This window comes from Chinchilla lanigera, unplaced genomic scaffold (assembly GCF_000276665.1).
Source record: "Chinchilla lanigera isolate Chin_1 unplaced genomic scaffold, ChiLan1.0 scaffold00074, whole genome shotgun sequence".
NCBI classification, from domain to species: domain Eukaryota; kingdom Metazoa; phylum Chordata; class Mammalia; order Rodentia; family Chinchillidae; genus Chinchilla; species Chinchilla lanigera.
In genome coordinates this window covers 4,486,226-4,510,281 of record NW_004955475.1, presented here as the reverse complement: position 1 = coordinate 4,510,281, position 24,056 = coordinate 4,486,226, and the positions used below count along the sequence as shown (strand labels likewise).

General features: G+C 37.6%; 1 long non-coding RNA gene across 1 annotated transcript; it reads right to left on the bottom strand.

Moving 5' to 3' along the window:
* Positions 1-898: 898 nt before the first annotated feature.
* Positions 899-6,963, bottom strand: LOC106146351. The gene is made up of 2 exons (XR_001230749.1): positions 6,503-6,963; positions 899-971 (listed from the first exon to the last, which is right to left on the bottom strand). It is a non-coding gene; the product is annotated as an uncharacterized LOC106146351 (long non-coding RNA).
* Between the last annotated feature and the right edge of the window lie 17,093 nt (positions 6,964-24,056).

Sequence of the window (24,056 nt, the reverse complement as noted above, 5' to 3'; positions counted from 1 at the left end):
TTAGTATGAATAACATATTAAACTTTAATATTAGCAAAGAATGGTACTCATGATTATTTTTAAGCTGTTTGCCTCAACAACAAAACAATAGTACCTCAATTTTCAATTTAAAATAAATCAACCTATTCCTCCCTTCCATCTGTTACTTCACAGTGAAGCTTGTCTTAAAGGCAGCTTTCAGGAATGTGGTTGGACTGGTTACCTTTACCTAAATACCAAAGCAAAATGTACAAGCATCTACAAAGCCATCAGAGACAATATAAAAGGCTAGCCTACAGTACTGTTATTTGCTTTCTTATTTTATTAAAAAAACTGTGATCATTTTTTAAGCTAAAAATTTGTTTGGAAACTCTGAAACAATGTACTAAAGTAAGGGTAAAAGCAGTATATTATGCTCATAAATTAAAGATTATTTCATATTATAAAAGTCTGCAATACTTGTGGAAAGAAGAGGCATTACTGAAAAATAGAAATCTAACATTTGGGATATGTAACAGTATATCGTATGTGATTATTAGGAACAATATTCAAAAGAGCACAGCCATTCAGATAAAATGAATAGGAAATAAGCACCCTGTGGATGCCACTGATAAGCACCTTCACACTCCCAAGTGTTGGATGTGGGTCTTCAAAAACAAAATATAAATTCCAAACTCTGTTGTGTGTTTATAGAGAATGAAGAATAGTTTTATGCATCTAAACGTGGCACAACAGACATGTTGTCCTCTCACTGAGGTCTCAACGCTTTCGTTGGTTTCACAGCACAGAAATCTGAGTCATTTTTTGACAGTCTTACACCAAAAGGATGAATTTTGGAAATCAAAAAGTTCCATCTGGCTTCAACCACTCTTGAAAAGATGACATATGCAACACTTTCCTCATTTTTTCCTTCTGTTTCTCTTTCTTGATGTTTCATCTTTTGTCTTCAAGTAGCTTTCAGAACAGATTCTCATTTCTTATAATTCTAGAGACTGGGAAGACCAAAATACAAGTGTTGGTAGATCAAACACCTGATGAAGGCACCTGATGTGTCTTTTATTATAAGCCCCTCAAATTCATTTAGAAAAAACACAGGGTCTGAATAAAGATAAAGTAAGTACTGAAGTATTTTTCATTATTGAGGAAATGGAACTTCGAGAGCTGAGAACTGTACTCCCTTTCCAATTCCTGAAACACCAAATCCATCTTATTTATCCTTTCAGTCTAACGACTAGAGTTATATAGTGGAAAAATAATGAGCAGACAGCTTGAATTGAATTCAAGATATATTTATTAGTTTTGAGTTCCTGGACAAATCACTTACATACTCTGAGTATCAGTTTTCTCATTTTGTAAATACAATGATATCTACTTTTTGGGTTTTTTCGGAAGATTAAAATAAGGTATGGTGGGGGCCTGGTATGTATTATGCACTCAACAACTTTGTATTTTTTCTCTGTCCATCAAAGCCAAACAGTGATAGGGAAGTTAGTATATAATAATCTTAGGAACTCTCAAAATTCAACTCATTTTAAGGAGATTTGTTTTCACATCCACAGAGACTTCTGGTAGTGCACTGCAAGGCCAGAAGGTATCTACCAATAGGACAGCCTGGTAGCAGTGGTCTAGCATTTTGACCACTATTTCATTTGTACTGGAATTGTTTTCTTCACTATCAAAACGTGCTTTGACCTCACTTTATACTTGGGAAACTACAACTCAGAAATTGTTCCAAAGAACACTATATTGTTTTAGAGTTGTATCTTTTTAGATAACATTTGTGATTTTGTGGTATAATACTTAAGTTCTTTAGAAAGATTTTTGATGAATTCTAAAAACATTTTCATTATTTGAGAAACCATTTACCAGTTAGAGAGTCAGGAGACCTGGGTTCTGTTCCCAGTTTTGATACTGACATGCTGTTTGACCTTAGCCTTTAAAAAAAATACCATTCCAGGCTTTACTTTCCTTATGCATAAAAGAATAATATCAAAATTTTACAGAGGTACAATATATCAAATACTATTCTAAGTTTATATGAACGTTAATCACATATTTATATACTCTCTTAATCCTTATAACACTACCACTATTACCTTCATTTTAAAGATGAAAAACATTACCTGGAAATCTTAAGCAACTTGTCAAGAACTGGAATGTGAAGTCAGAAAATCTGTGGCTTAAAGTATGTTCTCTTACTTATGTACTATACTTTTTGAATAAAATGAGCACATTGGATTATACTAGCATTTCCTAAACTATGTTCTTGATGAACCCTAGTCCCACAACACGATTTGTTTAAAAAATGAAAAGGATTCTAAGGTAAAATATGTTGACATCACAAACATTGTGAAAATTCATAATGAGTGTTCACCCATTGAAGACTCTGAGAAACCCTACAATAAACCTACCTGTAATTATTTAATCCAGCATTTTTCCACCATGCCGATAAATCCTTTCTATTGTATGTGTGCATGTTTTCCTTTACACCTATTTACGTCGTGTGGACCAAGGGTTAATAGAACATGCTTTGAGAAATGCTGCAGTCAATCTGGAAGGTTACTATGATTCTTAGCATTTAATGATATGAAGGGAGACTGAGATGCAGAATTTCTTCTAAGTCTCAGATTTGCATTACTTCACTGGGCCTGAAAAGTAAACTATGAGAAGGTGCACATTTGTGGCTAGTCTGGGTATAATGTGTTTCAATTTTTATCTTTGATTAGGGCATATTTGCAGTACATGATTACATTCCTCATGAAGAGTTGGTAACACACATACATAACATATCACAATTCTTTTTTCTTCCTTTTCCCCCTCACCTTCCTCTACCCCCCTCCACCTCCTGGTCCCCTTCCCATTTGCAAAATACCTATCTCCATGTTTCCCACTATCTAGTTTTTATTTTACTCTTTATGTGTATCCTGGGTTTTTCATATAAGAAAAACCTGTGTTATTGAAGCTTGTGAAACTGATTAACTTCACTTAACATTTTGGTGAATTTATAACACTTGCTTCAAATGACACAAAAGACTTCGTTTGTCTTCACCTGTCTATTTCTCCTCTCTCTCCTACTGCACATCTTCTCACTTACTACTTTAAGGAAGAGATTTAAATTAGAGATACTTGCTATGAAAGCAAGAAAAAGGTATATATATAGTGTGGGTGTTGCTTGCATGACACATGCTCTCTGCTGTTGGACGCAATTCCATCATGAAGGACAAGGCTTGTTTTGGAAATGGAAATAGCCAATGCACATCTGAGCTGTTGATACTCTGAAGACAGATATCTAACTCTTTATTTGTTTTTGCAGTATATCCAAATTATTATAAGTATTTGTGGCAGATTAAGATAGCAAATGGATTCACAGTCCTCTGAAGTACACCTCATTTCCTCACTTCCTTCCTGAAAAGGAAATGGAAAATATGTTTTATATTCCATAGTTTTGCCTTGAGCAAAGATATAAATGTCAGACTGCTCTATTTACAGTTTAGGGATGTAAAATTAACAAATCAGTTTAGTGGCCTGCCTGAAGTTAAAGTTTGTACAGTATCTAGTAGTGGTCAATTTCTTTTCTTCCTTTTTCTTCTTTCTGACTCATCTCTCTACTTCTGTATACTCTTCTCCCTTTTCTCCTCTCTACCTTCTTATTCCTACTTCCCGTCTCCCCTTCTCCCTTCTTTCTGTCTTCCCTTCTCATTTTCCTCCCTTCCTTTCTTCTCTCTTCCTTCTTTTACTCCTCCAATCTGTGTCTTTTGCTCTTTTTCTTTCTTTACACACACATATACATATTATAGTGTCACCGGACTGGATCTGACGATGTCCCCACAGCAGAGATAAGGTACTTAACCCAGCATAAACATAGAATGTGTGGAGGTTTGCTGACTCCCACAGCAGGAAAATAATTGTTAGGACTAGACAGCAAGAGGCACGTGAAGGGTTTTATTAGGCAGAAATTCAAACATACGTGCTAAAAGAAATAGAGTGCAGACCCTTAAGAGAGAAAAGCTCATTATGAGTCAGAGTTGAGTGTCCTTATTGGGTTTTGGGGGTGTCTTGAAGGTGGGTGATCTAAGACGTGTATTTGTACTGCATGTCAAGTTACCATCTGGCAGGCTATGTTGGAATGCAAACCATTTATGTGTTTCAAGTTGAGATACCCTGTCCACTAATACTGCTGCTTCATTGAGGATGGAGGAAACACAATTTATAGGTGAAAAGGACCGGTTTAGAGTCCAATTCACAGGCTTATCATACCTTTAAAACCTTTAGGAATTTTTTGAGAGTCTTGGAGGGGAACAAATACTTCCGTAACTTTTGTGTCCTGAAGCTGTATTTTTGTAAAGTGCAATTTAAAAATTCTATTTTTTGCCTCTTTTCTGCCCGCTTTTAAAAAATTTCTTCTATCCTGCCTTAGTGGCATAAGGTTTCTACTGACTAAAACACACAGGTAGAAGAAAACTCTTGTCACAATATCTCAGAACCAGAGGGCCCTCTGATATACATGCGTAGGTAAAGGGAAAGTTCTGAGTAATTACAGGTTTTCCAGGAAGCCCTTCCTGCTAATAGACACAGGTTCCTCTACACTGGTGGATCCCTATAAGTTGTCCAGCCTGTATATCCTCAGTTTCTCCATCTTCTAAGGCTTCCTCAACAACTGCGTTCCTAGTGGCACATAGCACAGTTGGTACTTAGTGTAGCCTTATTTCCAGGACTTTAGGGACAAAGGCCTGGCTCCAGGGTTTGCTAGAGATGAAGGTCCCAAAATACCAATCAAGGAGAAGAGCTGTAGTAGAAGGTAAGAAAAGAATTTTAATCAGCCCGGCCATATTAAGAGAGATAGATAAAAAGATTCAAGATCTATTTTCAAGAGTATGATTGAAACTTTGAGGTTGCATAGAAAAGGAGAACAAAAACAAGGTTGAAGGTTTATGTAGATGGAGGTATTTTACTGCTAGCAGGGTAGGTAATCTTGAGTAAGCTGTGTTCTGGTTGAATGTTTTCTCAGCACCAGTTATGGGGGTGGCTTAGTGTTATGGCTTCTATCTAGATGCAACCCGCAGAGCCTCAGAAGCTCGTAGTTATGGCTTTTGGAAGATGTCTGAATAGTGAGTGTGTGATAGGGGATTATGGGTATGTGATAACTAGATGAATCCACTGATTGTTCTGTGTAGTTTTAGATGTGGACAATGGGAAGGACTACCCTGGATGTGGGTGGCACCAACCAACAGGGTTATAGCTTAGATGAAATAAAAGGGAAAAAAAGAAAGAATGCTGTTACTGCCCCATGCTTCCTGCCTGCCATGCAATGAACTGCTTCTCTTTGGCCATGCACCTTTGCTATGCTACCCTGCCAGCCAACTATGGACTCACATCACTACAAACTGAGCTAAAAGTAAAATAAACCTTTTCTCCTTTAACTTGGGGGTATTGGGTATTTTGTTCCAGTAATAATAGAGTAGCTAAGACACCAAGCAAAAGTACTTTGAAGGAGCTATCTGGTTCCCATGAGACGACTGCTGCTGCTTGGGGTGGGGGTAGCATCTATTCCTTCATAGGGTGATAGGTCTGTGAGGCTGCACTTTCCCTGTAACCTGAGGTGACTTCAGGTTCGGGGCAATCACTGGAGACTTCTAAGCCCTGCTCCAGTACATCCACAAGAGGGCATTGTAAAAGCTGCCAATTGAATTGTCACTGGACATTGTCAGAAGAGGTCCTCCAAAGAGGAGCTAGGAACTTCAACTCACCCATCCCACAGGTTAGGTTGTAGGTTTGCTAACTTACATCACAGGAAAAATCTGCAGGAGAAATCAACGAGAGGCACAGACAGATACTACTAGGTAGAGTTAAAGAAGTCCACACTGAGAGAAAATAGAGTATGGCCCCTTAAGAGAGAGGTCCATTATGGTCTGGTGTTAGGAGTCTTTATGTGGACTTGGGGTTGTCCTCAAGATGGCTGATCTTGGAGATGTATCCTTACTGTCTATCAGGTGGCCCATTTGGTGCCCAGTAGTTGGAATGGAAACTATTTGTATGTATTTGAAGCTTATAGATATATTACTTAATAGTATGCCTTCCTTAAGGATGAAAGTCTGGGATGAAAAGTACAGATTTAATTTACAGGTGTAAAGCAAAAGACCAATTTACAGGCTTATTATATCTCTAAGAGTTTTAGCAACTTTCTTTTTCTTTTAGAGGAATGAGTTTCCTGGAAGGTAATCAAAGCAGTATTAACCTTGGGTAATTATGTGTCCTGAGACTGTTTTCCTGCTAAGTACAATTTTTCTTGTCTCTTTTATGCTCACATTCATTGCTTTTATCCTAACTCAAAATGACTCGGCAGATGTTGAAAATACCTTGGTACTCTTATCTTTGTGTAAATTTGGGGCTCATAAACAAGTGTTTAGACAAGCATTCCTTACGTGATTGACATATCTATGTGTAGACATGAGCACGGATTTGACCCAAAATTTTAAGGTAATAAAAGAGACATATAAGATGAAGGCAGAGATGTCAAGCTTACTCTGTCTTTAGTCATCCATTCAGCATCTGCAGATCCAGCCTTTAAATCCAGTTTAAATTCTCCCATTTCTTAGTCCATTTCTCAGTCTTGCAGAAATGAGGATGTTGATCAGTCTGGCTTCTTTTGCATGTTTTCTGTCTGGATAGTAAACTAGTAAATGAGAAGGGGACAAGCTGAGTCTTCATTTTCCAGAATACCCAATCATATCTAGAATTTTCTTTTAAAAAGAGACTGTATTTTCAAATGTCTGTGCATGATAGGCTCAGCCTCTACTTCCTGTTGTAGCCTTTTGTTAACTAGCTCCCCAGGTCTTAGCAGGAACTGTACAATGCCCAGTTTTCCCCTTGTTGAGTGTCTCCTGCTATTCAGGACCATACAGGAACCTCCGCGACAGGCAGAGGAGGGGGAAAGTTGCTTTACTGTTTCAATTCCTGTTCTTTGCCCCTTGCCCATTCCTCTTCCCTGAAGTGTGATTTCCTTTCCCGAGTGTGAGAGAGTGAGCCCCTGTCCAGTTGACACTGATTTCTTCTATTGGGTTAATCATAGTGTGTTCCTCTAGCAAGTAGGAGCCTACTTTTCTAACTTTAAATTGACTAAAATTATAACATGCTTTTACCAAACTATTTCCATCAACTGTATATATCCTTTTCATTCACATTAGCACAATGTTTCCCTGCAGTTTCCCCATCAGGAAAGGAAATGCCTTGTGCATCCGTATGCATGCTTTTCTTGCAGCAATACTTGGAATTTCCCCATAAGCATTTTCTGCCCCTGGCCCCATTCTGTATCTGAAATTTAGTGTAGTTTGTTTTTTCCCCTTTCTTCCTCATATGGCTCTTACCCCTAAAGAGCCTCCCGGGTTCGTCTTTTGATTCTTTTCTTAACTCTTCACTCCTTTTATGGCCTGGTTCTTATAACTGGCTGCTTATTGCTGATTTCACCTACTTCTTTTTAATTCAGCCAATCTTTAGTCACCTTCCATACGGACAAAGCCAAAATTACAGCAAAGTTACTTACAGTTCTTATTGGCTTCTATTGGCAATTCCTGAATGGAGTAGCTTCCATTCTCCCAAACAAAATGAGAACTCTCATTAGGCGACAGTGGAACAATGAGTTTGCATGGTGGTATTGCCATATGTACCAAGTTCGTGGTCTCACGACATCGAGGAATAAAGTCACGAACCAAAGGCTGAGGTTAGGAATGTTTTCTTGGAAATAAGAATAGTTCCTGGATTTTCAGGAGGGGTCCTGAGTGGGTAGCTGCCTCGGTTCTTTGTCAAGCGCATTTTATAAAGCAAAATCATAATGTGGGTAGTTAGAATTCAAACTACCATTGACCTATAGAATTACAAGTATAGTTGTTTAGCTAATGATCCACTAAGGAAGAGAGACATGTAGCAAGGGTGTATAATGAACATTATTAACTTTAGCTTATCTATAAGCTCAAATCATAGAAAGAACAAAGGCATTCCTGAAAAGGAATGGGGAAGTGGGTCTAGATATTGTGGTCACGCACCTATGCATCTGATACTTGTCTGAGCTCACCGGACCTGTCTGGGATCACCGGACTAATTACAGTATAATTTCAAACTGATGTTTATCTCTAGGGAGGGTTGCAGGACTGGCTATTGCATTCCATCTTGAAGCTTAGCTCTTATCAGATTTGCCTCCAGGCGCAATTTTGGTGTGTCTCATCTTCTAAACTGATTCCCTCAAGGGCATATTCCTCTCTGATTGCCTACTAAATTCTTTCTAACTAGGCTGTCTATAATAGTGGGAACAAGGAAATAGAACAAAAGAAAAAATATAGTTAACATCAGGTTGCTTTAGTTTGCCATTTTTCGTTTGTTTGTTTTGCAGTTTCAATTTTTTTGAAATTCCATATTAATTGTATGTGCACAGGTGTGCATATCTCACCTTCTTATACTCAAAGTAATCACAGAGCATAATATTATCAGATGATGATATCTACTGGTTACTGTTTATTCTGTCCTCGGTGGATTATACCTTGCCTTATTTAAACAAAACTCCAAAGCAAAGTTTTGGTTTTTTCATTTTCAATCTGTGGAAATAATGTCAAATGTTACACAGAGTTAGGTTGCCAGCAGTCACATAGAAGGCATATTATGGAGCTGGACATTTAAGCCGTATTGGTAGGACTAAAAAAAAAAAAAAAGAAAAAAGATGTTTTCATGACAGTTTAAAAGAATCAGCTGATGCCAGATTCAGATGTAAATATAGTGATTGTAGTTTACACTTCCTCCAACAATGTAGAAGGGATTCTTTTATCCCCACAACATTGCTAGCATTTGTTTTTAGAATTCTTCATGACATTCATTCTTTCTGTTGTTTTGATTTCTGTTTGGAATATTGGCCCTGGTTCTGCTGTGAAGGTCTAGTTGAGTGGGAAAGTGACATGAAGTTTTATTGCCAAACTTGAGAAGGATCTTTCTGTGTAAGCAGGACATGAAGACGTCTCTTTCAGTCTAAGAGGCTTTTTAAAATCGCATTTGTTGGTGGGCTTCTTAGGGGGTGGGGCAGAGAAATGGCAGGCTCATGGCTTGCTGGTGTGTCCTTTGTGTACTCTATAACCTGTTGACACATCCTCAAGGGACTGCTCATGGCCTGCTGACTTGTCTTCTGTGACCTACTGATATGCGTTCTGTGACCTAAGTAAAATGAAACCTGTTTCTCTAAGATGGATGGTGGGCTCATTTGAACTGGCGGTGTCTCCCTGGGTTCTTTCATGCTATCATTCCTGCCTTTCAAAGGGTAGAGGAAAATAGGTTGTTGTTCTTTTCTTGGTTACATTGTGCTAAGAGGGGGCAATGAGGAATTTTTTTGCCTTTTTTATTGTCTTGGAGAAGGAAGGCCATATGGAGGTGCTCTCAAGTAGTTGCCTGGGAGATGGCTGCTATTCATTCCTGAAAAAAGAAATCTTTGGAATAGATTAATTATCTAAGGAAGAAAAACCAGGAATACACTAATAAGCATTAAGGGGGCAAGGCAGGGTAGGAGATAACGAAGAGGAAGACAAACAGATCGTTGGGAGAGCCTTCAAGGAGTTTGGAATCACATTCATGAAGGCAATTTACTCCACTTCTGATGAGACTAGATTTGTTGGTGTAAAAGCAACATTGTTCTTGGAGTAGAGAATATATGCCACCCTGAGAAACTCTCAGATCAAGGTCTCTGCAGTTTTGGAGGACAACTAAAGCTAGGGAGTTTACTTGATCTTATAAGTGTTCCAGTTGGTAGGAGGTTTCTTTGAGTTCCTTAGTGGGTCATTTGGACAGCATGGTGAACTTGGAAAGAGAGACTCCTAGTGCCCCAGTCCCTGTCCAAGTTCCTGTGGTTATTCCCAAGGAGGCCATTAAGGGGACCAGTTGTATGGTGCACTGTGCCCTATACAGCACTATATGTGCACTGTACAGGTTACAAGGGAGACAAGGATAGGTAGACTGAATGTTCCTAAGGAGAGGGTAGGAGTCAAGGGCCTAATTTACAGGTTCTGGTTCAGTTGCTATGTAAGAAAATGTATGCCTTGTCTCCACATATCCAAAAGATGCCTGTCTCTCGAGAAAGGCATCCTATGAGATCAAATTGGGACAGGAGGTGGACGTCTGGGGGTGTTTTCTGAAGTACATGTTGGATTGGCTTGAATTTGTGCCTCTTTTTTATTTAATCATAACTATGACAAGCAGTTCATAAAGAGGATTGGGATTTGCCTACCTCTGAGTGATTTCTCTAAGGCAATCATGTAGGCTGAGCAACTACTTTGAAGATAAAAATATGCAATATGATAACCATTTTCTATTACCTATTATCTTGTTTTGAAATTTTGCATCATTGTTTTTATTTTTTTATCTTGTTTAAAATAAAAGAAAGAAATAATGGCAGAAAAATTTCCAAAAATGGGTAAAGAACTTGACATACAAATAAATGAAGCATATAGAGTGGCAAATAGCCACAACTAAAATAAATCTACATTAAGGCATGTAATAATCAAGATTCTGTCTAATGAAGAGATACTAATGGTGAATAAATACATGAAAAAATGTTCAACATCATTAGTCAGTTGAGAAATACAAATTAAAACAACACTGAGATTTCATCTCATCCCAGAAAGAATGGCTATCATCAAGAAATCAACCAATAACAAATGCTGGAGAGGCTGTGGGGAGAAAGGAACCCTATTCCACTGTTGGTGGGAGTGTAAACTGGTGAAACCACTGTGGAAATAAATTTGGAGATTCCTCACATAACTATTATTAAAAGTCCCATTAACCTAGCTATTCCCCTTCTGGGTATTTTCCCAGAAGAATTAAAGACACCATACCACAGCAATATATGTGCACCCATGTTTATAGCAGTACAAGTTGTTATATCTAAATCTTGGAAACAACCCAGATGTCCATCCACTGAGGAACTGATAAAAAAGATGTGGTATTTTTATACAATGGAGTATTACTCAGCTATTAAAAAAGATAAACTTGAGGCTTTTGTAGGTAAATGGATGCAACAAAAGACCATACTCATAAGTGAAATAAATCGGACCCACATGTGTAAACATCATATTGTCTCCTTGGTGTAGGAACCTGAAAGACTAGGTAAAACTCAAAACGTACAATAGATGATAGGAAAGGGAAAGAAACTGCTCAAAGGAAGGAACGACTGGGATGAGGAAAAGAAGGAAAAAGAAAGAAGACAGGCAAAATATAAATAAATATATGAATAGCTGCGATGACTGTATTGCTGATGTCTGATGGTGTATTGAAATGCACAGTTAATGCTTACAAATTTTTATGTTCTGATCCACTTTGCATGCTTGTGCCTGGTGGTCTGAGCAACTGATATGAAGGTAACAATATGCACTGGAATTACAATGGTGAACTCTTACCATCTTGTCTAGTGAAACTTTGTATTATATCTAATTTTTTTTCGAAGAATTATTTTCTTATTCTCTTTAATGGTTTGAGCAATCTTTCATACTTGCATCTGGTAATCTGAGCAATGTAGTTGAGAATAGCAATATGTAATGTAACAACCACTGTTGATTCATATTATTTTGTCTTGAGACCCTGTATCACTTTGAATGTTCTTGCTTTGATGTCTTTATGTTCATGATACTGGTATGCTGCTACTGTTCTATTTTTTTGTTTGGTCGTTTCTCATTTACTACTCTCTTTTTTTTTTTTTTTTTTTTGGTTTTTCTCCGGTACCGGGAACCGAACTCACGACCTTGTGCTTGCCAGGCAGGCGCTTTGCCGCTGAGCTAAATCCCCAGCCCATACTCTCTTTAAAATAAAAAAGAGATTCTGGAAATTCAGGACAGTAACAAAATATTAAAAGCAGCTAGAGTGCCCTGTTGGAGCTGAGTGGCAACTGGGACAGCTTCAGGAAGTCTTGTGAGCTGCTGCCGCCCCCACACTTGAGCTTGTTACCAGGTAGAAACCTGGACAGCTTTAGGGGCCTGGGGTCCACTCCTTGCCTCTCTCCTCGTCCCCTCTTCCTCCGTGGGAGTTGAGCTGCACCTTGGACAGCTTTGGGAACTCTGGTGAGCTGCTGCCATCCCCACACATGAGCTTGGGACCAGGCGGAAACCCAGACAGCTTTAAGGGCCTGAGATCCACTCCCTGCCCCCTCCTCTCTTCCCCCGTCCCCCATCCGAGCTGAGCTGCACCTCAGACAGCTTCAGGAACTCCAGTGAGCTGGCCCTACCTCTGCCCCACTAGCTCGGGAGTCAAGGGGAGCCCCAGATAACCTCAAGGGCTTTAGGTGCTCCTCCCTGCCCCCGCCTTTCACCCTCAGGGTAGCTCAGCTGAAACTCAGACGGCTTCAGGGCACTCAGTACCTGGGCATTTACCCCCCTCACTGATGTGGGAGCTGGGCAGGGTAGTGGCAGTGTATGGAAACACAGTGACCACGACCCACCCACTACGACACCCCAGTGAAAACAGGGCTGAAACCTGGACAGCTTTGGGAACCCCTGAGTCGGAGCCAAGCTGAGCCACAGGCAGCTGTGGGAACACTGGGGATCACATCCTGCCCATACACACACCATTGAGGGAGTCACACCCAGCACTGGGGACCTTTATGTCCTTGCCCCACTACTGACATCATTCTGGGAATGAGGCTGAGCTCCAGGGAACCTCTGCATCTCTGAAAATGACAAAATGAAAGAGCAAAATGCAATCTCAGACCTCTAGCCCACCCAGAACAAGTCCAGGAGACATCAACACAGCTGAGTTTGGTGAGTTTGGAAGTCATATACCTGAAATTTCTGAAATGATAGCAGCTGAAGTAAAGAAACAACTCCATCAGGCCATAGAAGACTTCAGATCAGAAATAATCTCTGAGGTAAAAAAAGAAATGACAAAAACAATGAAATAATTGCTCAGCACATCTAAAGAAGACACAGAAAAAAATAGAGGAGCATAGTAAATTAATGGAAACCTTGAATGAACAGTATAGGAAAGAACTGGAATGCATAAAATATATTTAAACAGATATCCAGGATATTAAATCTTCCATCACAGCTGGCAAAACTGCTTGAATGAAGCTGAAGATACCCTTTCAGACCTTGAAGACAGCACTGCTGTGTATGACCGTGAAAAGAAGGATCTGTTAAAAATAAGAAACAAAGAAATCACAATTCAACAGCTGCAAAAGAACAGAATATTAAAAGCTGTTAGAGAAAATAACAGATCACCTATAAAGGAAAGCCCATCAGAATCACAGCAAGTTTTTCTACACAAACAATCAAGTCAAGAAGAGCTTGGAGTGAAATATTTCAGGTCCTGAAAGAAAACAGCTTCCAACCCAGATTGATATACCCTACAAAACTATCCTACAAAATTAGTGGAGAAATAAAATATTTCCATAATAAAGATCAACTGAAGAACTTTATGAGTGTCAAAGCAACCCTACAAAGAGTTCTAAAAGATATTCAAGAAAGAGACAAAAAAGACCACAACTTTAAGAACAAGAATAGAAAGGGAACACCAAGCAGAGGAAGCAATTAAACAGAGGCAAACAAGCGCAACCAACAGCAGGAAAACAACATGACAGAGATAAGCCAATACATATCTCTTATAACCATCAATGTAAATGGACTCAGTGCACCAACCAAAAGAAGTAGACTGGCAGATTGGATCAAGAAACAAAATCCAACTATATGCTGTATACAAGAAACACATTTAACTAAAAAAGAAATTCATAGACTGAAAATTAAAGGATTGAAAACAATATTCCATGCTACAGGTACCCAGCAAAAAGCGGGTGTCGCTATTCTGTTTGCAGACAATGGGAACATCAAACCAAGAACAATTGAAAGAGATAAAGAAGGTCACTACATAGTTGTGAGGGGAAAACTTCAAGAGAAAGAGATAACAATCATAAACATCTATGCATCAAACACAGGAGCACCCAAGTATATAAAACAAGTTTTAACAGACATGAAAAATGAAATAATCAGCAACATAATCATAACAGGGGACTTCAATACCCCATTGTCACAAAGAGATAAATCAACTGGACAAAAAATTGCCAAAGAAATAACAGAACTAAACCAAACATGTGAACAAATGGACTTAGTAGACCTGTACAGAGTGTTCCATCCAACAGCATCAGAATATGCATTCTTCTCAGTTGCACATGGGACATTCTCTAAAATAGACCATATGTTAGCACATAGAACATGCTTAAGGAAATGCAAAGGAGTTGAAATTATCTCATGCATACTATCAGACCATAGTGCAATGAAATTGGAAATTAATGACAAGGGAAATCACAAGAAATCCATAAACACATGGAAATTAAACAGTACCCTCCTGAACAATCAATGGGTCACAGATGAAATCAAAGAAGAAATCAAACACTATGTACAATGAAACAAAAATGTTGACATAACTTACAAGAGCCTGTGGGATGCAATGAAAGCAGTCCTCAGAGGGAAATTCATAGTAGTGAATTCCTACCTCAGGAAAATAGAATGAGCACAAATAAACAATCTTATGCTGCACCTCAAGTTTATAGAAAAAGAACAAATCAAACCAAAAGCCCAGAGAAGGCAAGAAATTATAAAGGTCAGGGCAGAAATTAATGCAATGGAGACTTAAAAAACAACACAAAGATCAATGAATCAAACAGTTGATTCTTTGAAAAAATAAATAAAATTGATAAACCCCTAGCCAACCTTATTAAAAAAAAGAAAGAAAAAATTGAAATACATGCAATTAGAAATGGAAGAGATGAAATTACTACAGATCCTGTAAAAATTCAGAAGATCATCACTACCTACTTTGAAAATCTTTACTCTCACAGGATGGAAAACACAGAGGACAGGATGGACACAGGATGGACACAGGATGGTCCACAGGATGGACAGATTTCTAGATACATGTGATCTACCAAGGCTGAATGAAGAGGATATAAAAATCTTGAATAACCCTATATCAGCAAGTGAAATTGAAAATGTAATAAAAAAAACTTACCAATGAAGAAAAGCCCAGGTCCTGATGGATTTACTGCTGCATTCTACAAGAAATTTGGAGAAGATTTAATGCCAATACTTCTCAAACTCTTTAAGGAAATTGAAAAGGAAGGAATTCTCCCCAACTCATTCCTGAAGGCAAGTATTATCTTGACACCAAAGCCAGAGAAAGAGCCAACCAAAAAAGGGAACTACAGGCCAATCTCCCTAATGAACTTAGATGCAAAAATACTCAATAAAATACTGGCAAGCAGAATGCAACAAATCATCAAGAAAATTATATACCATGACCAAGTAGATTCATTCCCGGAATGCAGCGATGGTTCAATATACACAAATCAACTAATGTAATATACCATATCAATAGACCCAAAGACAAAAATCACATGATCATCTCTATTGATGCAGAAAAAGCTTTTGATAAAGTTGAACACTTATTCGTGATAAAAACCCTACAGAAAATTGGTTTAGATGGACTTTACCTCAATCTGATAAAAGTCATCTAGAGAAACCAACAGCTAACGTCATTCTAAATGGTCAAAAACTGAAAGTTTGCCCTTTAAAGTCAGGAATAAGACAAGGATGTCCACTGTCACCACTCCTATTCAATATAGTTCTGGAAATATTAGGCATAGCAATTAGATAAGAGAGAGAACTAGGAGCAATAAGGAGAGGAAAAGAAAAAGTGAAATTATCATTATTTGCAGATGACATGATACTCTACATAGAAGACCCCAAAAACTCCCCCAAAAGGCTTACAGATTTAATAACTACATTCAGTAGCATAGCTGGATACAAATTCAGCACTTAAAAATCAAAAAATCCCATACACAAAAAACAAGCAGACTGAGAGAGAAATTAGTAAAACCACACCTTTCAAAATCTAAAAAAAAAATGAAATAATTGGGAATCAATCTAACAAAAGAAGTAAAAGATCTATACAGTGAAAATTACACTACTCTGACAAAAGAGATTGAAGGGGATATCAGAAAATGGAAAGATATTCCTTGCTCATAGATAGGAAGACCCAACATGGTGAAAATGGCCATACTCCCAAAATTGTTATACAGATTCAATGCAATCCCAATTAAAATACAATTAGTATACCTCACAGATCTAGAGAAAACATTCCTAAAATTCATCTGGAACCAGAAGAGGCCTAGAATAGCAATCTTGGGCAAAAAAGGAAAGGTAGGAGGCATCACAATCCCTGACTTGAAATTATACCACAAAGCTACTGTGATAGAATCGGCATGGTACTGGCAAAAAACCAGACCTGAAGATCAATGGAACAGGTTAGAAGATGCAGACACAGCTATAAACACACTCAACCACCTTATTTTTGACAAAGGGGCCAAACATATTCACTGGAAGAAAGATAGCCTCTTATCAAATGGTGCTGGAAAAACTGGCTTTCCTAATGTTGAAGACTAAAATTAGACCATGTCTTTCACCGTGCACTAAACTAAAGTCAAAGTGGATCAAAGATCTAAATATCAAAACAGAAACACTAAATCTACTGGAAGAGAAAGTAAGTAAAACTCTTAAAGGCATAAGGGTAGGTAGAGAGTTCATGAACAAAAAGCAAACTGCACAGGAAATACTTCAAAGAATCAACAAGTGGGATCTCATCTTATTGAAAAGTTTCTGCACATCAAAAGAAATCACCACAGAGTAAAAAGAAAACCCATGAATTGGGAAAAAATTTTATCCATCTGCCCCTCAAACAAAGGACTCCTATCTAGAACATGCAAAGAATTAAAAAAAAAATCAGGCCCCCCAAATTTGAAGACCCAATCCAAAAATGAGCATCTGGGATGAACACACACTTCTCAGATGAAGAAATAAGAATGGCAAATAAATATATAAAAAAAGTTCAACGTCATTAGTCATTCGAGAAATGCAAATTAAAACAACACTGTTTCATCTCACCCCACAAAGAATGGCTATCATTAAGAAATCAACCAATGACAAGTGCTGAAGAGGTTGTGGGGAAAAAGGAACACTTCTCCACTGTTAGTGGCAATGTAGGCTGATGAAACCACTGTGAAAATCAGTCTGGAGATTCCTCACAAAACTAGGATTAAAAGTCCCACTTAACCCAGCTATTCTCCTTCTGGGTATTTTTCGAGAAGAATTTAAAACGTCATAACACAGCAATATATGTGCACCCACTTTTATAGCAGCGCAATTTGTCATAGCTGAATCTTGGACACAACTCAAATGCCCATCCACTGAGTAATGGATAAAAAAGATGTAGTATTTCCATACAATGGAGTATTACTCAGCTATAAAAAAGATAAACTCAAGGCTTTTATAGGTAAACAGATGCAACCAGAGACCATACTCATAAGTGAAATAAATAGGACCTACATGTGTAGAGATCATGTTGTCTCCCTGGCATAAGAACATGAAAGAGTAAATAAAACCCAAAATGTACAATAGGTAATAAGAAAGGGAAAGAAATTGCTCAAAGGAAGGAACAACTGGGATGAAGGAAAGAGGAAAAGAAAGTACTAAGGCACTATATATATATATATATATATATATATATATATATATATATATATATGGATCAGTGGCATAACTGTACTGTTGGTGTCTGACAGCTTTTTTGAGGGGAACAGTTAATGATTAAAAGTTTTTTTTTTAAAGACATATTTTTACCAATTTTGCATGCTTGTATCTGGTAATCTGAGCAATTTATGTGACTACAACAATTTGCAATATAACATCCATTGGTGAATTCCTACAATCCTGCCTAGAGACACTATATATTGTCTCTAATGTTCTTTTAAATTATTATTTTCTTATTCCTTTTAATTATTTGATCAGTCTTCTATTCTTACATCTGGTAATCTGAGCAAATTTGTTGAAGATAACAATATGTAATATAGCAACAACTGTTAATCTCTATCATTTGGTTTGAAACCCTGTATCATTTTTAATGTCCTTGCTTTGTGTTGTTTATATTTTGCTATTGTTCTTTTTTTGTATTATTTTCTCTAAAATAAAATTAAAAAAATAAAAGCAGCTAGAGAAAAGATACATATCATCTATGAAGGAAAGCCCATCAGAATAACAGCATTCTTCTCAGCAAAAACCCTCAAGTCAAGGAGAGCTTGGAGTGATGTATTTTAAGTTCAAAGGAGAACAACTTCCAAGCTGACTGATGTATCCCACAAATCTATCTTTCAAAATTGATGGGAAAATAAGATACTTCCATGACAAAGAACAACCAAAACAATTTATGACCACCAAACCAGCTCCACAAAATGCTCTGTAAGACATATTAGAAAGAGATAACAAAGACCACAAATGCAGGAACAAGAGTAGAAAGAAGCCACTAGGCAGGACAAGCAATTAAACAGAAAAAGACAGGGAACAAATAACAAGAAAAACAACCTAAAAAAGAAAAGCCAGTACATATCGGTTATAACCATCAACATAAATTATCTCAATTTATTAATCAATAGAAATTGACTGACAAAATCTATCAAGAAGCCAGATCCAACATTCTGCATTCCAGAAACACATTTAACCCAAAAAAGAAATGCATAGACTAAAAGTCAAAGGATAGAAAACAATACTCCATCCAGCAGGAACCCAGAAAAAAGCAGGGGTAGCTTTTCTATTTGCAGACAGTGTGAAATTCAAGCCAAACAGATCAAAAGAGACAAAGAAGTTCACTACACACTCGCTAAGGGAAAACTCCAAAAAAAAGATAACAATCATAAATATTTATGCAACAAACACAATTTCACTCATCTACATGAAATACATACTAACTGACATGAAAAACAAAATAAAAACTATCACAATTGTAGTGGGGGATTGTAATATGCCACTCTCACAAATGGATAGATCAGCTAGACAAAAAATTAACAAAGAAGTAGTAGAAGTAAACCAAGCCTGTGAACACATGGATTTGGTAGATACCTGCAGAGTACTCCACCCTAAAAAGGTAGAATATATTCTTTTCAGCTGCGCATGGGTCATTCTCCAAAATATATCATAAATTAGCTGACAAAGCATGTTTAAGTAAATGTAGAAGAATTAAGTAAATCATTCCATGCATACTATGTGATCATAATGCAATGACACTGAAAATCAACAACAAAGGCAACCAAAAAAAATTACATTATAACATATGGAAATTAAGCAACATCCAACTGAACAATTAATAGGTCACAGAGCAAATTAAGAGCTAAATTAAAAAGTATATACAACTTTTATGGTTGATACATGTGTCAGCTTGAGGAGTCTGGAAGCTTAACTAAGTAACTCAGCAGTTCTACATCCTAGGGTGAAAGGGGTATTCCCTTGCTGCTCCAGGATGTTGTTCATTGTGTCAGTTTGAGAAGTTTAAAAGTTCAGTTGCATGATTCAGCAGGTGGCCAGGGTACTTGCTTTGTGAACTTTCTGAATTTGTGGAAGAGGAGGGAACAGAGATGGTGTGGGCATGGGTAGATAGCTGATATACAACATAAGGGAGAAAAGAGTCTTGCTACCCCGTAGTGCTCTTGTTACTTTTGCTGTATTCTGCCAGCCTAAATTGTTGTGCCTGTTCCATGCCACCTTACCTTTAAACCAGTTGATTATGGACTGAAACTTCCACAAACTATGAGCTAAATGAATCTTTCCTTCCTTAATTTGGGGTGTTAGGTATTTTGTCTCAGCAACTAAAAAAGTAAACAAGACAGAATTTGATACCACAGAAGTGGGGTCATTGTTGTGACTACGCCTGACAATGTGGTTCAAGAGCCTTTGCAAATGGCTTGTGGGAAGTCTTTGGAAAGGTTTGGAGATTTTGCCTGAAAGAGAAGTGCTAGAATGCCTTCAGCTGTTCTGTATTGGAGATTCTTGTCAGGGCTCAAAAGACCAGAAGGCTGGCAGAAATCCTAGCGGGAAAGACCTTTTCTTGAATCTATTGAGATGATCATGTCACGTTTGTCCTTAGCTCTGTTAATTTGGTGTATTGCTTTTATTGATTTACATATGTTGAGCGATCCCTGCATCCCTGGGGTGAATCCCACTTGGCCATGGCATATAACTTTCTTTTTTTTTTTTTTTTTTTTGTTTTTTGGTTTTTCTCCTGTACCGGGAACCGAACTCACGACCTTGCGCTTGCCAGGCAGGCGCTTTTGCCGCTGAGCTAAATCCCCAGCCCCAGGCATATAACTTTCTTGATCATATGCTGAATTCTGTTTGCCAATATCTTACTGAGGATTTTTGCATCTATGTTTATTACGGAGCTTGGCATGTAATTCTCTTCTTTTAGTTGGATCATTCTCTGGTTTTGCTATCAGGGTAATGCTTGCTTTCAGGAATAAATTTAGAAGTATTGCTTCCCTTTCAATTTCATTAATGACTTTGAGAAGTAGAAGTGTTAGTTCTTCTCTAAATTTCTTGTAGAATTGAGCAGTTTATTTGACATGTCCTTGGCTTTTCTTTGTTGGTAGAATTTTAATTACATCTTTGATTTCATTGATATTGTTTCATTTAGGATTTTTATATCTTCTTGATTCAGCTTTGGTAATTTATATGTATCTAGAAATCTGCATTTCTTTTACATTTTCCATCTTACTGGAATACTAGTTTTCAAATTAGGTATAAATGATCTTCTGGATTTCTGCAGCATCAACTTTGATTTCACCCTTTTCATTCCTAATTGCATGAACTTGAGTCCTGTCTTAACTTTTTTGATAAGGTTGAAAAAGGGTTTGTTGATTTTATTTAATCTTTCCATGAGCCAACTCTTTCATTAGTTGATTCTTTGTATTGTTTTTGGTCTCCATTGCATTAATTACTGCTTTAATCTTTATAATTTCCTCCTTCATATGAACTTTTGGCTTAGCCTGCTCTTCTTTTTTGGAAATCTGAGGTTCACCATTAAATTGTTTATTTACACTTGCTCTGTTTTTGTGATATGGGTATTCACTGCTATAAAATCCCCTCCTAAGACTGCTTTCATTGTGTCCCGTAAGTTCTGGTATATTGTATTGTCATTATCATTTAATTGTAGAAACTTTCCAATTTCTTATTTAATTTCTTCTGTGAGTCATTGGTTGTTCATTAGGGTTCTATTTCATTTTCATGTGTTTATGAAGTTCTTGTGGTTTCTTTTGCCATTGATTTAAAACTTTATTGCACTATGGTCTGATAATATGCATGTGATAATTTCAATTCCATTGCATTTCCTGAAACATGTTCTATGAGCTATAATGTGGTCTGTTTTGGAGGATGTCCCATGTGAATCTGAGAAGAATGTGTATTCTGATGTGGGATGGAATACTGTAGATATCTACTAAGTCCATTTGTTCATAAGTTTATTTTAATTCTGATTTTTCTTTGCTGATTTTTTGTCTAGTTTTTCTGTCTTTTGTCACAGTAGGGTATTGAGATTACCCAATAAAATTGTATTAATGCTGATCTGATTTTTCAGACCTATTAATATTTGTTTTACATACTTCAGTGCATTGGTATTTGTTGCTTATATATTTATGATTGTTTTCTCTTCATCTTGATTTTTCCCACTTCTATGATGTCATTGCCTTCTTTATCTCTATTAATCAGTCTTGGTTTGAAATTCACTTTTTCTGAAAATAGAATAGCTACCCCTTCTTTTCTCTGAGTTCTTGTCATGTGGAGTATTGTTTTCCATCCATTGACTTTCAGTCTATGAATTTCTTTTTGCATGAAATGTGTTTCTTGTATGCGGCATATTGCTGTATGCTGGTTTTTCTCCACTATGCCAACCTTAGTCTTTCAGTTGGGGAATTAAGACCATTAACATCAGTGGTTATAACTGACATGTATTGACTTATCTTTGTGAAATTACTTTCCTTTTGTTGGCTTCCCCTCTTTTTTCCCTTCTTCTGTTTGATTATTTGCCTTGTCTGGTAGATCCCTTCTGTTGGGCTTCATGGAGCTGTAGTCCTTGTTATCTCTTTCAAGAATGTGCTTCAAGATACTTTGGAGTGCTGCTTTGCTTTGAGAATAAACTTTTCTTATTCGACTCACGGCTCCTCTCTGTCCATCTATCTCTCTCTGTCTCACTCTCTTTCTCGCTCTCTGTCTCTCGACCTCTCTCTGTCTCTCTCTCTCTCAGGCTCTCCATCCCTTTTCCCCACTTGTCAAGTATTACTCAGCTATTTATAATCTATTCCTCTGTTAAATTTCTGTTATATTGACTAGCAAATCCCTGAAAGAAGATTTTTTTCCATGTCTAATTGGAGTTCTATATGTCTCAATTATTTGTATCTAAAATTCTTTTACTCTACCAGGGAAGTTTTCAGCCATGATGACTATGAGCAAATTTTTTATGCCATTTGTGCTGTTCCCTGCAATTTCATTCCCTCCAATCAATCTTACATCATTCTTCTTTGCTTTATCTAGCAGCTGCTCTATTGATTTCTCATGGTCCCTTGCTATTTTTAAGAAATCTTTCTTTTCATGCTTGCTAACTGCAAGCCTATCTTCTGTATCTGAGATCCTGCCCTCAAATTAACTTTATCTGCTGCAAAAACTTTTAATGGAACTTTTATTATCCTGGATATCTGCTTGAATTTGCATTATGGATTTCATTTCTTTGCTATGCTAATCATTGATGGCTTTCATAATTTTCTTACCTCTTCAATTTGTTGGGGATGAGAAGTTGCTTCTTGTTTGACAAAGCCCCTATTTCTTTGGTACTGTGCCACAGTATTCCCTGTGAACCTTAGTCAATCTCATTCTTGGAATACCAGGAAGAACATTGTTTAAAACAGTTATGTCACTTTTGGCTATAGTAGTACCAATGACAATAGCATTGCACACAGCCTAGAAAATGGCACACTAAGCTAAATATTAATTTGCTACCTTTAACCATATTCACTAGACTTATGGTTATATAACAAAATCTAAAACAAAGCAGAATATTATATGTAGTATACAAGTCCTTAATATGTCAATTTTGCCCTCAGGGGTTAAAATTTAAAATGGGTTAGGGAGAAAACAGAGACATGGAAGAAGAGGAAGAGATTAGAAGTAAGTCTGGAGGGCAAAGGGGCTACCAAGCTAACTTTGGGACAGTGGTGCAAAAGACTAGAGGGAAAAAGAATAGGAAGAGATAAAAGGAAGAACAGAACAGAACCACAACCACAAAGAAGCTAGAAGCCAGGTTGACACTCATATAAAAACAAGATCAAACAATGAAGGAAGAAAAAACTAACAATCACCACCACATCAAAAACAACAAAAACCACTTGCGCGTGTGAAGAAGTACACTTTCAGGTATGTCTGTGTTGTCTCTATAGATAACGTGTGGAGACAGTCTTGATCCATGCCATTTTATCCCAGCCAGCCAGTAGTAGCTTTTTGGTGGGGTAGTGGATAATCTCGGGGAGGCTGCACCTTCTGACCAAGACCAGACTCATTGGGCTTGCAGCCTTCAGTGTACATTCTGCAGGCATGAATCCAGCTGGGAGACACTAGATAGAGCCTGTATCCACAGTTCTGAACTCAGCTGGCCCCTGTACAAGATGGATGAGAACCAATTACTCTCTCATGTGTGGTGACTGAGCCCTCAACACTCACCACCAGCTAGTGCAGTCTTTCATATCCATTGTTCCCCTCCACTGCTGCATCTCTCTGTGGAGGCTTCTGGGGTTGCCAGCTCTCACTGTGTGTCTGCAGTTGTGAACTGCTCCTCTTGTGCAGTGAGCTCTGTGTCAGGGAGAAGGCACCACCAGATACCTCTTCCTTCTTTGTTAAAGATTCTCTGTTCACTCTCTATGTGGGTTTCAATTCTCACTTCAGGTCCTTCCTGGGTCCAGGGGACCCAGTGTCCTCCTTTTTGTCTTCCTCATGTTGCTATATTTCAGCATCCTGACAGCGACTCTCAGAGAGGCTCTTTCTCTGCTGCTTACCATTCTGCTATCTTGATGCTTTCTCAGAAAAGTATTTCTTGAGCTAAAGTATTTGAAGAAGTTTTAATGTACATTTTATTGACACAATTGTAGTTTCACATACAACTATAACACTAATATAGAGATCCCATGTACACTTTACCCCTATTGT